The following is a 13,990-nucleotide window of genomic DNA, read 5'->3' on the forward strand; positions in this document are numbered from 1 at the left end:
GAAGGAATAAATGTTGTGATTACAGCAATGAACTCTTTCTATACTTATAAAATCCAGTCATTTAATGATGGAAAATAAATGAAATAGTTTGCACAGGTCCTGTCTGAAACCACATTGAGTTATATATGTGTAAAGCAAGTAGGGTCAACACCACTCACCTACTACCTTCTCCCAGTCTCCCTGTAGCTCCTGCTCCTTGCCTGCCGCACCTTTGACATTATTAGTGGTTGGGAAGTGGAGGAGTCCTCAGACCAGTAGCAGCTCCATGGTTAGCCTGACCTGTTTAACCAAATCAGTCACCTCACCTGAGTCTCTTGAACCCACACAGAGTTCCCCTTTTACAAGGTTACCCTTGCAGGTTCAAGACTACAGCTATCAAAATCCTATGCTCCTTTTTTCTCTGGCCACACCTGCCTTGGTCCACTGATAAAGGCCTCAGCCTCTCAGTTATAGGCCCAACCTCATAAACAGTTCCCCCCACTCCACCACAACCCATTTGGGGGCTCTGCCTCACAGTGCAAGAATGTGCTGTTCAGCTTGCTGCTGTCTCCTGGCTCCTGTTGCAAAAAAAGAGAGCACACCCCAGCACCCCTGTTCAGGGCCTCCTCCACCCTCTATAGATATATTCCAGTCCTCTGGTTCACAAGTTTAAACCAAACCAAAAAGCACAAGCCATCCACTTCACAAAGAAACAAGTGATCTCTCTCCTTGGCTAAAGGCAGCCCACAGGCCTTACCTGTTTAGTGTCACCCCCACCCCCCGGCCCCCTGCTCCCTGGGCAGCTTATGTGCCTGCCCTCCCCTCCAGCAATACTCACACTGCCCAAAGCTCCTCTTCCCCTACTGCCCTTTCATGACCTCAGGCTGGGTTTAAATCCCCTAACCTAGCCTCCTTCCAGTCACCAGACCAGGGCTGCTGTACCTAGCGGCCAGGTACATCCAGTTACTTGTTAGCCACCTTTCTTTATCAGTTCCAGGCTCAGCCCCCCTGTGCTGCACCTCTTAACTGCCTGCTCTCTCAAGCCTCACCAGTAACAGGGGTAGGGGTTCCCTGTTACAATAACCCATCTCCAAATCTTTTCTATGAGTGGGCTATTTCCTTATGAATGTCTATATATTACCACTTGATATGCTTCCCAGACATTTACTCAAATTGGTTCTCAAGAAGTGCTTATGTATGTTTTTAGCATCAGCAAAAAAGTTTTACAGAAAAATGATACAAGTCAAAAGAACGCAATAAACTAAAAGAATAATGGTAGTAAAGGAAAAACATTCCTTGGCCTGCTTTCATTTACACTAAAAGTCCCTTTGCCTTGCTCTGGCAGTGAGCCTAAGAGTGGGTGCAACAAGCATTTACACAGGGATGACTTGTCCTATCCTGTAGAACCTGTGGCTGTAGTAGACCCTGCAGCCAAGGGGCTGTGTCTCGCTCTCCCCCTGCTGCCTGCACCTTGTTTAAAAGGCTTGATGCAGGCAGGGAACCCCTTCCTGGTCAAGCGGGAGAGGAATGACCAGCTCTGCTCCACCCTGGCCCTGGCCCTGGCCCCAGCGAGGAAACCCAAGCATTCCCAGCACATGCTTCCCCCACCCCACACCCTCTACCCTGCAGCCCATGTGCAAACAGCCTGGCCCCAACTATTTTATTTCAGTGAGTTTATACCACACTTAACTGCAATTTTGATTTCTCAATGAATCAGGGGGCCCCAAAACTATATTTTCCAGGGGGCTCCAAAAAATTGTGGGCCAGCCCTGCATTTATTCTTACTAAAATACTCTTTGCACAATCAGAGCAAAAACACAGAGGCAATGGTGATGCACAGGGGGTGCACACGTGCACCCCCTGAGCGTGGTGGTGCACTCCCTGCAAAAATGTGCCACTGACACTGCTGACAGCATCTGTGGGCATTTGCCATCCCCTCACTCCCCTGACAGTGCCACAGCTGCCTGTAGGAGCTCCCTGCTTACTGCCACCCTGCTCCCCCCACTGACAGCACCGCCGCCACCTGCGGGATCTTGCCACGTCCCCCCAGCCTCTGGGGGCTTGTGGCATTCATGTACAGGGGTAAATGAGAATCACCCCTTCTATTTTGGAAGACAATAAATTTTGGGTAAATATTAAAGGACTTGTTAATCTAAGGGGATAGGAATCTATTTGATACATTGTTTTTCCAAAACAGTCTCATAACCTCTATGGAATCTCTGTACAATACCTAGTTTAAAAATGGGCTGTGAACTGTTTGAAAACATTCTCCAATTCTTGCTGTTACCAAGGTGGCACAGACAGAGCAAGAATTATAATTGGGTCTGAGGCACAAAAGTTCTGGTCATGATTTTTCTCAAGACAATGTAAAAATATTGCAATGATAGGAAAACGGCTGAAAATCCCAACAACATAAATCAAAGATGTTTGGAACCAGGATTTTGGTTAATCAGAAACAACTTGAACTGTTACCCCTAATTTACTTAAAGCTTTGGTCTTGTATTTATTAAGAACTGTAACTGCATCCTACCCCAATTTTTAACAATCCAATTAAGTGAACCAACATTTTTCTCATTGGTTAATAAATACAAGTTGTTTACCATCATGTCAGTAAATCATAGGTAAACACCCTGGTCCATCTGAGGCATGCTTAGGTAAAATTATGCTGGGCACAACAACCCAAATTGCATTTGCCTTCTGCCGACTCTTTTTAAATACCACCCCCACCATGCTCCCCTGCCTTGGCGACTGGTACTTCCTGGGTCTGGAAAGGACACCTAGGGTCCCCCCATGGCTGATTGCCAAGCTGGGAGGGTGTGGGGTGGGGAGACCCTGCGCACTCCCCGGCAGACCCGGAAGAGGACCAGAACTACTTCTGGTCCACTTCTGGGTTTGCTGCCAAGCACATGGAGGGCCCTCTTGCACTCCTGTGGGACACTCCATGTGCCCCTGCATCACAGCATTCACAAGCCATGCCTGGTGCCTCAAGGTATATAGAAAAAACATTTAAGGCTGTGTCTATGTCCGAATCAGCACTGAATCTTCAATTTGGCTGAATCTGAATCAGGGACAATGATCAGAATCAATTAATCAAATCACTGTCTGATTTGGGCAAATCCGGATCCGAAGTGAATAGGGTCCTCTTCGCACACTCCTAATGTCCAACCCTCTCAGGGCATTTCCAAACCTGGCTTCTTCTGCATCCTGGATAAGTGGCCTAATCAATTCACTATTAAGCAAAAAAGTGAAAAGGTCCTCATTCTCTTCCAACAAACAGGCACTCTGCCTTTTTTCTCTCCAACCAATGTTCTGTGGACTTGTATGGAATTACATGCACTCCCAGGTGGCATGAGATTGATGTACAGTGTAACAGGGCAGAGTCAATCCCTTCTGAGCATGCTCAGATGGACAACTTCATTTGGGCAGGTGGAAATAAGATATAAAATCCCCATGAACTAGCTCTAAGTATCACGAAGATGTGTATGTACTATTTAGATGCCTTTGGCAGGATAGGTTTTAGGCCAATTTGTCCTTATCTACATTAACCATGTGATGAGTTTAAATATGATTACAGTTCCTAGTGTAGACAAGGTCTTTAAGGTTTGAAGATATGCACTGTGAAAGGGAGGGAGAGTTAGGAGTAATCAGAAATAATAACTTGTGAAGGTACTTGTGAAGGTGAGCATAATTTTATTTTAATAAGATTGAATAAGATAATAAGATTTAATAATAAGATTTCTCCTAGTGCATCAGTAACTTCTCTAATCAAGGCTCTCCTGTGTGTACAAATTCCCTGAAAACTTTGATTTCACATACTGTCTCTGTATATTGGTTGATCTGACAGCTCAGAAAACCATCAAATACATCCAGGCAAAATGAAGGGCCAAGTCCACTTCCTATATCCACTCGAGCAGCCATATAACACTTTCCTCTATTTGTCTGCATGCATCCACTCTTTCAGTACTATAGATCTACTATGCTATGAAATGGGAGTTCCCAAATCAGAAGTCTTGCTAGCATTCCAGTTTAGATCTATAGCTCCCTTTGAAGTTGAATGTTTGAAGAAAACCGTCATTTTATCATTACAATGATGAAAAACTTCATTTCACCATTTCTTTAGACATGGTTTTAGAGCATGAATGGTATTTTCACAAACTCATTCTTACATAGGCCTGTTTTCTATTTCAGTGCAGTGCTGCACTTCCAGGTTTCAGGGTGGGGCAGAAGGATAAATAGAAAGATACTAACCCCAATACTTCTGAACCATTTGGAAACAAGAAGTTCCAGAAACCATTTAAGAATTTGTTCAGGTGAACTTTCCAGCCCAGTTTTGCAGAATTGACTGGTTTGAGACTTTTTGTTGCTTGTCCAGATCTGGATGATTTTGTAGCAGCTCATCAGACACAAATGGTGAGGAGCATTCTCAGGGACTGCACTTGTATTTTTAGTTAGGATTTCTTCTGACACATCGCTTATTCAAAGAATTTTCCATGCTGTCATTGCCCTAAAGATTCTTTTCACAGTTTCTGTAACAGTAGCATCTGCAGAGGGGAGCTTCATCCACTTGAAACTCATTAAAACATACTTGAGATTGACAATGAGTTGAGAACATCTGTCAGACTTGGCCAAGATTTCAATCAAGTGTGATGTTGCTGTGTTACTTTGCTACATTGACTTAATAAATGAGTTGGCTGCTGTTGGCACAAGGAAAGTTGGGTTCTAATTACGAGCCTGTCCTTTTATTCTGTATCTGAAATGTACTTTCACTTAAATGTTCATGGCCTACGTGAAATGTATTAAAATTAATTTACTGAAGTTGCAAAGTAAGGCGAAAAATATAGGCTCACATTTCAACTTGCTGTATTTGAGCAGATCACCTAGTTTATAATGCAGCAATGTGCACTGACACTTCGCCAAAAGGGGGGAAAGATCCACATTACCACAAATGGAAAAAACAAACAGCCAAATGCAACTACCTAGCATTTTAGCACATTCAGCCCGACCTTTTATTGAGGTATCTGCAAAGTCCCACACAACTCTGAATAAAATGCTCATAAATACATGTGTCAGCTAGTGAACAAATAACCTCTAGAACAGCATATGAATCCAGCAGTTCTTTTCCAAAGACACTATGGAAAAGTTTAGCTATATGAAACCATACTTGTCAAAGCTGAAAGACTATAATGTTATTTCCAAAGGAGAGAGGGGTTGCCCCAAACTATATCATACAGTCAGGAACCTTAGGTTCTGAAGATTTTTTTTTCTTCAGATGAAGGTGGGAGGAATTCTCTCCAGAGACAGAAGTGCTTCCCTTTTAATCTGCACAAGATATCTTTTGTTTACACTGGCTATTGCATTAAAAGCTTTAGAAGAGTGATGCTGTGCTCTTTCTCCCAGCATTTCCAGGACCTTGAAGAAAGATACAATATAGAAGCTGCATTGTTCTATGAAACTGGTACCTAGGATTGTGCAAAGCTGGGAAGAGGTTATCGGTTCATCATGAAGCACTCATATTGATAAGCATTTCATGTATTGAATTCATAGGACTTGAGAAGCAATAGGTTCATAGACTATTGTTATCTCTCCATCATGTAATTTTAACATTCTGCTGTACATATATAAAATACTTTGTTGGATAATTTACTAAAGAAGCATGTGAATAAATATTATGATTAAATCTATGTCCCAGTGGGCACATCGCCATAATTCTACTGCACATTAGTGCATCACAGCAAAAGCTATGCTAATACACAGTAGAATTAGTCTACTGCTCATTAAGCGTCACAAAAAGACCATGCGCCATTGGTACTGCATAGTAGCACTGGCTACTGTGCATTTAGTTAGTACCTCATATCAGAGGTACTAAACTTAATGCGCAGTAGCAATGGTGCATTAATGCATGTGCAGGTGCGCCCAGTGGCTTGCTTCCTGGGCCACAAGGGTATTACAGTGTGCAGTGATACTGTTAGCATTCATGGGCTCTGAAGGGACTGGATCAGGGGTGAGAAGTCTACATTCTGTGGACCAGAACCAGCCCATGGATGTGGGGCTTTGGTGGCATTCAGCAGCAGGGGCTTTGGCTCTGGGCACTCTCCCTGTGCAACTGCAGAGACAAGCATCAGCATCAGTTGGGTCCTAGTGTCCACCTACTAATAACATGGTGTGGATTGTTCTGGCCCAAAAAAGGTTGTCTACCCCTGGGCTACATTTTTACCTCTGCTTTTAAGGGGCTATAGCATAGTCCCTTAAAAGCAGAGACAAAAATCTGGGGAAAGAACCTGGACATACATGTTAATATTAAGTGAAAGGTAGACTAGTACCTATCTATTTACATTTTTTCCCCTGTAAATAACTAGCTTTTAGTTGGGCCTGTTTTTTGGGTTGGTATTTTTGTTAGTTTGCTTTGTTTATGTTTAAAACTCTCTCTAGATTTACATGCTGAATATTTTAAATGAGTGTTGAAAGTCAGAAGAACTCAACTTAAAGTACTTGTGGGAAAACTGACTATGCCCAGATAGAGGAAAGGACAAAAATGATACCTTCATATTCATTGAAGGCTGTCACAGAGTGGGGTCCTAGGGGAGGCAGTGATCTCCCTAGCACCCTCTTACCATGCCAAGTTTGCCTCAAAGCATCTCTAAATCTCACCCACTACGTCTTGATCTTATAATGGGGTTTCCATGCACCCCAGTCTTATGGGCTATGTGTGGCTCCAACCACCCCTGTACCACGCCCCAAGCCTTGCAGATGTACTGGACATTGTTCAGTCTTAGCCACAGCCCTTGTCTCTCTCTGCGCCCTCTGGTGCTCGGGCTCTCTGCATCCCTTGTCTCTCTCTGCGCCCTACAGGCGCTCTGGCTTTGGCTGCCCCCTTTTGCCTGGGACCTCTCACACTGCCCCCTTTGCCTGGGGCTGGTGTCAGTGCACCCCAAAATGCTGTGCCCTCTCTGGTGCTGGGGTCCCCACGCTACCATGGATCCCCTGTGAGGCCTCCTCCAAGCCCTAATAGCCTCACCCAAACCACCGGTCGTAACAGTAAACACAAAACCCAAGCCCCTAGGCTATAACATAAACTTCTGCCAATTGGCTACAACATCACTCAAGCCACGCCCAAGAGTGCTCCATCCTTTACCCGTATCATCTGCTCATGCATCTTGGCCAATTCTCTTCTCTTGCTCGGGCACTGTTCCTACCCCTTTGGCTACCAGCAGGGAACTGCCTGCCTGGCCTCAGCCTGGGAGCTATATAGGAGAGCCAAGCCCCGCCCCTTCCAGTCAGCTGGCTCCCACTGGTTGCCCTAGCAACCTGCACCTGTGCCTCTTCATTACTACTCCACAAGAAGCAGGCATCTCAGTGCCCTGCTACACACCTCCCCACTTAAGATTCAAACTCAAACCAGGCCGAGTCTTCATTCTCATCTGCCACACACCTTTTGTCTTCATTCTTTCAGGTCTTGGCTCTTGTTCTTCGACCATTCAGATGCGCACGGGTGGAGGTTTTAAGGCACCTCCTACCCGCCTTTTACCCAACGTGCACCATGTGGGATTTTATGGGATTTGCCCCGCTGTGGGCAGTCACCCCACACTAGCCAACCTTGATAAGTTACACTCTCTGTTGGTCAAGCTCCAGCCTACCTTTCGGGGTTCTTTCTCCCTCTCATTTCTATGTTCCATCCCTGTGCAGTGTGGTCTCTTTCTCTGGGCAAATTGTGGGATCTCTTGCTTATCTGTAACTCCCTGGAGATCCTGAAGCCTTCCCCAGATGTCCCACTGTCTACTCAGCACTTTCTGTGAATACTCTTCTCTCCAAAACTCTACCTTCCCCCTGCCAGTATGTCTTCCTCCCGGCCCTTTATAAATCTTTACATAGGCTACGCCTCCCACTTTCTTTTCAAGGAGTTTCCTCAATGTCCACCACCGGATCTGTCCAGAGATGTTATTTACATAAACCTGTGGTCTTTTTGCAGGCTCTTGCCCCCCCGTTGGTGGTTGTTCTCTCCTCCTCATCTCATGTGCCTTGCCTCTATCTTCTTCTCTGGGCTGAATTGATACCCTTTTTGCGGAGTCTGTCTTTGACCCCTGTTGCCCTTGGGCCTGAACCATCTGTGCACAGTCCTGGTAGACTGAGCGGGAGGTCTTGCTCCTTGGGGTAGTCTGTCCATCTTCCCCTGCCAGTCCCTTATCCACCAGGCCTACTTCCTTTGGCTGCTCCTCGCTTGGCTCCATACTCCTTTCCCTGGGTTTGAGATCTAAATAATTCTCCCAGCTAGATATGGGTGCAGCTGACAAACCACGCGGGCAGTTTTCCACTGTGCGCTTCCTCGCTCCTCCAGACCTCTGCAAAAGGTAAGTTTTTCCCTTCTTTTACCTTGGTCTTGGGTCTGCCTCTGAACAAGTCTTCCCCATTTTTTCCGGTCCTGTGCCCCTGGGACAAAGGTACTATAGGCTTTGAGTTGCTCTTAAATGCACTCTGTTCTTGCAGCACAAATTCATATAATCTTATTAAGAGATACTTGGACTATGGATCTGAGAACAGGACCAAGCAACAGAAGTTGCAAAATCCTAGTCCAAATGAAGATACCAACTCCCTTCAGGGGATATCACTAAAACTCTCTGCCACTGCTTCCTTCTCTGAATTCCTCTACCTCACAGGATATAGCTTCATAGTTAGTAGGGTCAGAAGGGACCTGAGCAGATCATCAAGTCCAACCCCCTGCCATTGCAGGAAAGAGTACTGGGGTCAAACGACCCCAGCAAGGTGATTGTTAAACCTCATCTTAAAGACCCCCAAGGTAGGAGCCAGCACCACTTTGCTTGGAAGTTGGTTCCAGATCCTAGCTGCCCTGACAGTGAAGTAGCACCTCCTGATGTCTAATCTGAATTTACACTCTGCTAGCTTGTGACCATTATTTCTAGTCACTCCTGGTAGTGCTTGGGGAAACAGGGACTCCCCCAATGCCTGCTGGTCCCCTCTGACTAGTTTGCAACAGGCCACTAGATCCCCCTCAGCCTTCTTTTATGGAGGCTGAACAGGTTCAGGTCCCATAGCCTGTCCTCGTAGGGCCTGCCCTGCTGCCCCCTGATCATGCAAGTGGCCCTCCTCTGGACCCTTTCCATGTTGTCCACATCCCTCTTGAAGTGCAGCGCCCAGAACTGGATGCAGTACTCCAGCGGCAGCCTGACCAGTGCTGCATAGATGGGGAGTATCACCTTGGACCTGCTTGAGATGCATCTGTGGATGCATGACAAGATGCAGTTGGCCTTCCTGACTGCATCCCCACACTGCCGGCCCATGTTCATCTTGGCATCAATGACGACTCCAAGATTCTTTTCTGCCTCTGCACTGATGAGAAGGGAGTTCCCCAACCTGTAGGTATGGTGCTGGTTCTTCCCCCCACATTTTTGCTTGTCAGCAGCAAATTTGAACAGGGTGCTTTTAACCCCCTTGTCCAAGTCACTGATGAAGATGTTGAATAGTGTGGGCCTGAGGACCGAGAACTGCAGAACCCCACTGCCCACATCCCTCCAGGTCAAAAATGACCCATCCACTACCACTCTCTGGGTGCAGCCCTCCAGCCAGTTGGCAACTCATTTGACTGTGTAGGTGTCGACACCACAGCCCCCCAGTTTCTTAATGAGAACAGGGTGAGAGACAGTGTCGAAGGCCTTCCGAAAGTCCAGAAAGACTATGTCCACTGCTACCCCTGCATCTGAGGATTTGGTGACCTGGTCATAGAAGGCCACCAAGTTGCTCTGACAGGACCTGCCTCTAATGAACCCATGCTGGTTGCCCCTAAGCACAAACTCCCCTGCTGGCCACTCGTGGACTTGTGCCAGAATAATTCTCTCAAAGAGCTTACCCAGGATCGAGGTAAGATGAACTGGCCTATAGTTCCCCGGGTCCTCCTTCCTCCCTTTTTTGAAGATGGGAACCACATTGGCCCTCTTTCAGTCCTCTGGCACCACACCAGAGCACCACAAGTGCTCGTAAAGCCATGCCAGGGGTTCCGCAATGACCTCAGCTAATTCTCTCAGCACTCTGGGGTGGAGATCGTCCGGACCAGCTGATTTAAATACATCCAGTCCCTCCAGAAGTTCCCTGACTAGATCCTCCCTGACCCTTGGCCTAGGTACGCCTCCCCTGGGGCCTGAGGGGGACCCAGTGGTGGGGGCTGGTCCCTGCTCAGGAAAATGTTGCTAAAATTAGTGATAAGAAAATATTCTCAAAAAAAAGATTTGCATGAGGACATGTGATATACAGAGAGGATTTAATCCAGCTCAGCACATGACAGATCACCAGAGTCGATAAATTTATTCTTATCAAGTCTGAAACATCGTAGGAATTTGTCTGGCAATTAGCTTTGTTCCAACTGGATTTTTTCTGGAGGGTATTTTAGTTTCTGATTGGTCTTCTTCCTTCATGTACAGACAAGTTAGGAACAAAATCTCAGATCTGAATCTGACTAGGACTGGGAAAACATTGCACCAGAACTTTAGTTTTAACCAGCAGTTCTTGTCTTTATGGCATGTGAAATCTGAATGCTGGATCTGAATAATCCCTATCTTCTGATGATTCGAAATTTGAATCTGGATTTTGTAGCTTGTATTTCTTGATTTCATGAGGAATGTTGAGTTGGGAAGCAACACATCCTCTAAATCATTTTCCTAAAGCAAAAATATTCAGCTCAGTGCACGCTTCACTGATTATAATACACACCTGCATGACCAACTGTCTTTGTCTTCTACAGATTTTATTCTATCCCTTCAAAAAGTTCATTGAAAACAATGCATCTTTATGTTTCCAAATATGCTCCCACTTTTCCTTCAAAATGTCTTTATTCATTACATTTAAATTAAAAGCTTAGCCAGGTTCAAATTAGCCCTGGAAAGCTAAAATATTTATTAAAAACTTGTTGTAAATGTAAATGAACCATATGAAACTTTATCACTCTGAAAAATCTCCTGTCCTGTCTCTATGCCCTTCTTCTTATGAAGATCTATTCCTTCCTTTGAACTTTGCCTCTCTACCTTGCCCTTCCTAACCTGGCTTGGCTTAATATCTTATTAATGCCATTGGTGGGGTGGGGAGCCGGGCATATGCAAATAAACATGCCTTAGAGCTTTCAGCATACATTCAATGCCGTTTAAGTAGCTCTCTGCCTTGGGCATGCATAGTGGAACATGCACAATGCCACTCAGAGACAGTTACACTGTATCCATTTCAGAGCTTAATTTGCACAGAACACACTTGCCAAACTTCACTGCTGAGCTCCTACCGTAATCCAGAGGCAGTGTACATATGCCCCAACAACATCAAGTTTAAGGACAAACATGAAACATGAACTAATTTAAGTGGTTAGAGACTGATTAAACCTGTAAGAGAACAGAAGTTCTTTGCACATTAACTGGTTTCAAAATGGCTGAAATAGGTTTATGATAGACCTGGATGGATATAGTATCAAATTTAACAGATTTAGATTAAACTAGTCTATCAAACTTCTGTCCCAGATCCCCTCCTGATTCAAGTTACTCCACTGCCCTCCAGCATCCCATGATGGATGTTTGCATGTCTTCTCCAGAACTGCTGTCCCTGCCCCCTGGGCTGTCATATTGCTGAGGCAGCAAAGCCTCTGCTCTCCAGCCCTGTGTCCTGCCTGCACCTACCAGTGGTGGTGCAGGGGGAAAGGATGGGGAGAGTGAAAAAGCCCACTCAGCCCCCCCCCAGCTGTGTTTGGTTGAGTCTGGGGGGAGGGGGCAGGGCCAGGGTCTGGCCACAGGGCAAGAGCCTCTGCTTCCCAACCCCTGATGCTGCCCCACTTAGCTGACAAACTGCATGGCTCTCAGCCCTGCTCCTGCCTACTGATGTCAGCCAAGCCCAGAAGGGCAGTGGAAAGTGGGAGAGCACAAGCTCCTACCTGCTGTACTTGCTTAGGTCTGAAGGCCTGTGGGGTGGGGGCTTTGCTCCTCCCCAACCCCCAGTGCTGCCCAGCTAGGCTGACACAAGCTGGCAGAAGCCAGGGCTAACAACCACACCAGGACTGGCAACCCAGCCACTCAGAGCACAAGCCACTGCCCCAAGGACCTGGTCCTAGCACCATCCCCCCCACCCTCAGACTGGACCAAGCACTGCTGGGGGGGAGCTTGTGCTCCCAGACCTGAGTGGCTTGGCTGACAGTCCTGACATGACTCTGAGCCCTGCTTCTTCCTGCCTGTGTCACCAAAGCCAGGCAGTGGGAGGAGCCAAGTGGTACTTGAGTCTGGTGGGACTGGGAGCAGGGCTGCATGGTGTGGGTTTCTGCTTCCCCACCTCTCTCTGCCCTCAGCACTGAGCAGCTTGACTGACAGTCCTGGCACAGCTGTCAGCCCCAGCTCCTGCCTGCCTGTGTCAGGCAGCAGTGGGGGAAGAGGAGGGGGGCAGTGTCCCCACCCCCCATGCCCAGCCCCAGGCCCCCCAGACCCAAGCAAACACAGCAGCAGCTTGTGCTTTGAGTGGCTGGGTTGCCAGTCCTGGTGTGGCCTGTGCTCCCCAACTCTTCCCCCTGCTCTGCCCTGCTTGGGAGAAGCAGAGCTGAGAGCTGTTCAGGCTGTCAGCCAAGCCAGGAAGTGATGAGGGGTCAGTGGAGCAGAGCCCCCCCCACCCCATGGCCCAGCTCTGGCCCCCCTGCCACCCAAGCAAGCACAGCTGGGGCAGTGTCCTCCTGCCACTGATATGCCACTACAGGACAAGGCAGGGATGGGGAAGAGACCCCACTGGGAGGCACGCGAGAGCACCCCCTGCCTTCTGGACTAGCCAATCTAGGCATCTGCATGCCCCCACCCTACCCACCAAGATTGAATGTGTTCTATTCACTCCCAATTCAATCTACGCAGCTTAGAGAAACCTGTGCAGATTGAATCATTTCCACCTCAGGTTTTTTGAACGTCTGTACTTAGCCCAAGAGGAGCCAAGCGTACCAACACTGTGCTGTTTTGAAAATCACGTCCTGTTGTGTCTGGAATCATAGCTCAAGGTTGGCAGTGGGGCTGGAATGAGGGACAATCTGGTATTCCTAAGGATCAGTTTGTCTCTCCCTTTGTAAGGGTTGGCATGTTCAGAATATTTATTGTACAGAGATAATGCTCTCTGAGCATTCCCAGTTAATACCAGTCCCATTTTCTAAGGGAAATAGATACAAGTTGGAAAAACAGCAAAGGTTTAATTTCCAGTTACTATACATATTAATTCTCCACAGGCTGTGCAAACATTATTTAGTTAGATATAGTAGAAAACAAAAATACTGCTACTTTCAATGTGTCACAGAAAATCTTTGTTCTTGTTCTTGCTGTCCAGGAACCTCAGGAAACAACCCTGAATTTGCATTTCCCTTATCACCAGTAGCAAAAATAAGGTTTCCTCTTCCCTAACTGCACTTTGAAATTAAATATAAATGCAAACAAGGAACTGAATTTGTGGCAAGTTTGAGTAATCTATTTTTTTTTTTTTTTTTTTTTCAGTAAATGGTCCTCTCATGCCTATTGTACCCCCTGGGGGAAGGTTAGGATAAGGCCTGAAAATAGGGATAAATTGGTTCTGTACTGTAGTATCATTTAATCAAAAACTAAATAACCATTGTGCAGTCAGCAAGAGTTTTTTCATACAATTTTTCATTTCAGAGAGAGAAGCAACTCCACCCTGCACTCAGATGGATAACATATTAAATCAATGTGATACACTGAGGTGGTCTGTATATACATTTGAAACATTGTAAATGATCTTTTGTAAAGCATAGTGTTATTGAAATGATGTCTCTTGCTAGGATTTTAATCCTTTCATATACTCATGAGTTTTTTTGTTTAGATTTAATGTCTGTGTCCATACCACTCTATCCAGCATACTTAATTCCAGAAGCTTGCATTTTTTTCAGATTAAAAAAAACTGTCCCGATTTGTTTATTCTAGGTCAAATAAGATTATAAAACATAATCATAATTTATTTAATCGAAGTACTAGAGGCTAGAGTTCTACACCAAGTG

The sequence above is a fragment of the Crocodylus siamensis genome, chromosome 2 (assembly GCF_052110815.1).
Source record: "Crocodylus siamensis isolate JL-2025a chromosome 2, ASM5211081v1, whole genome shotgun sequence".
In the NCBI taxonomy this organism is placed as follows: Eukaryota; Metazoa; Chordata; order Crocodylia; family Crocodylidae; genus Crocodylus; species Crocodylus siamensis.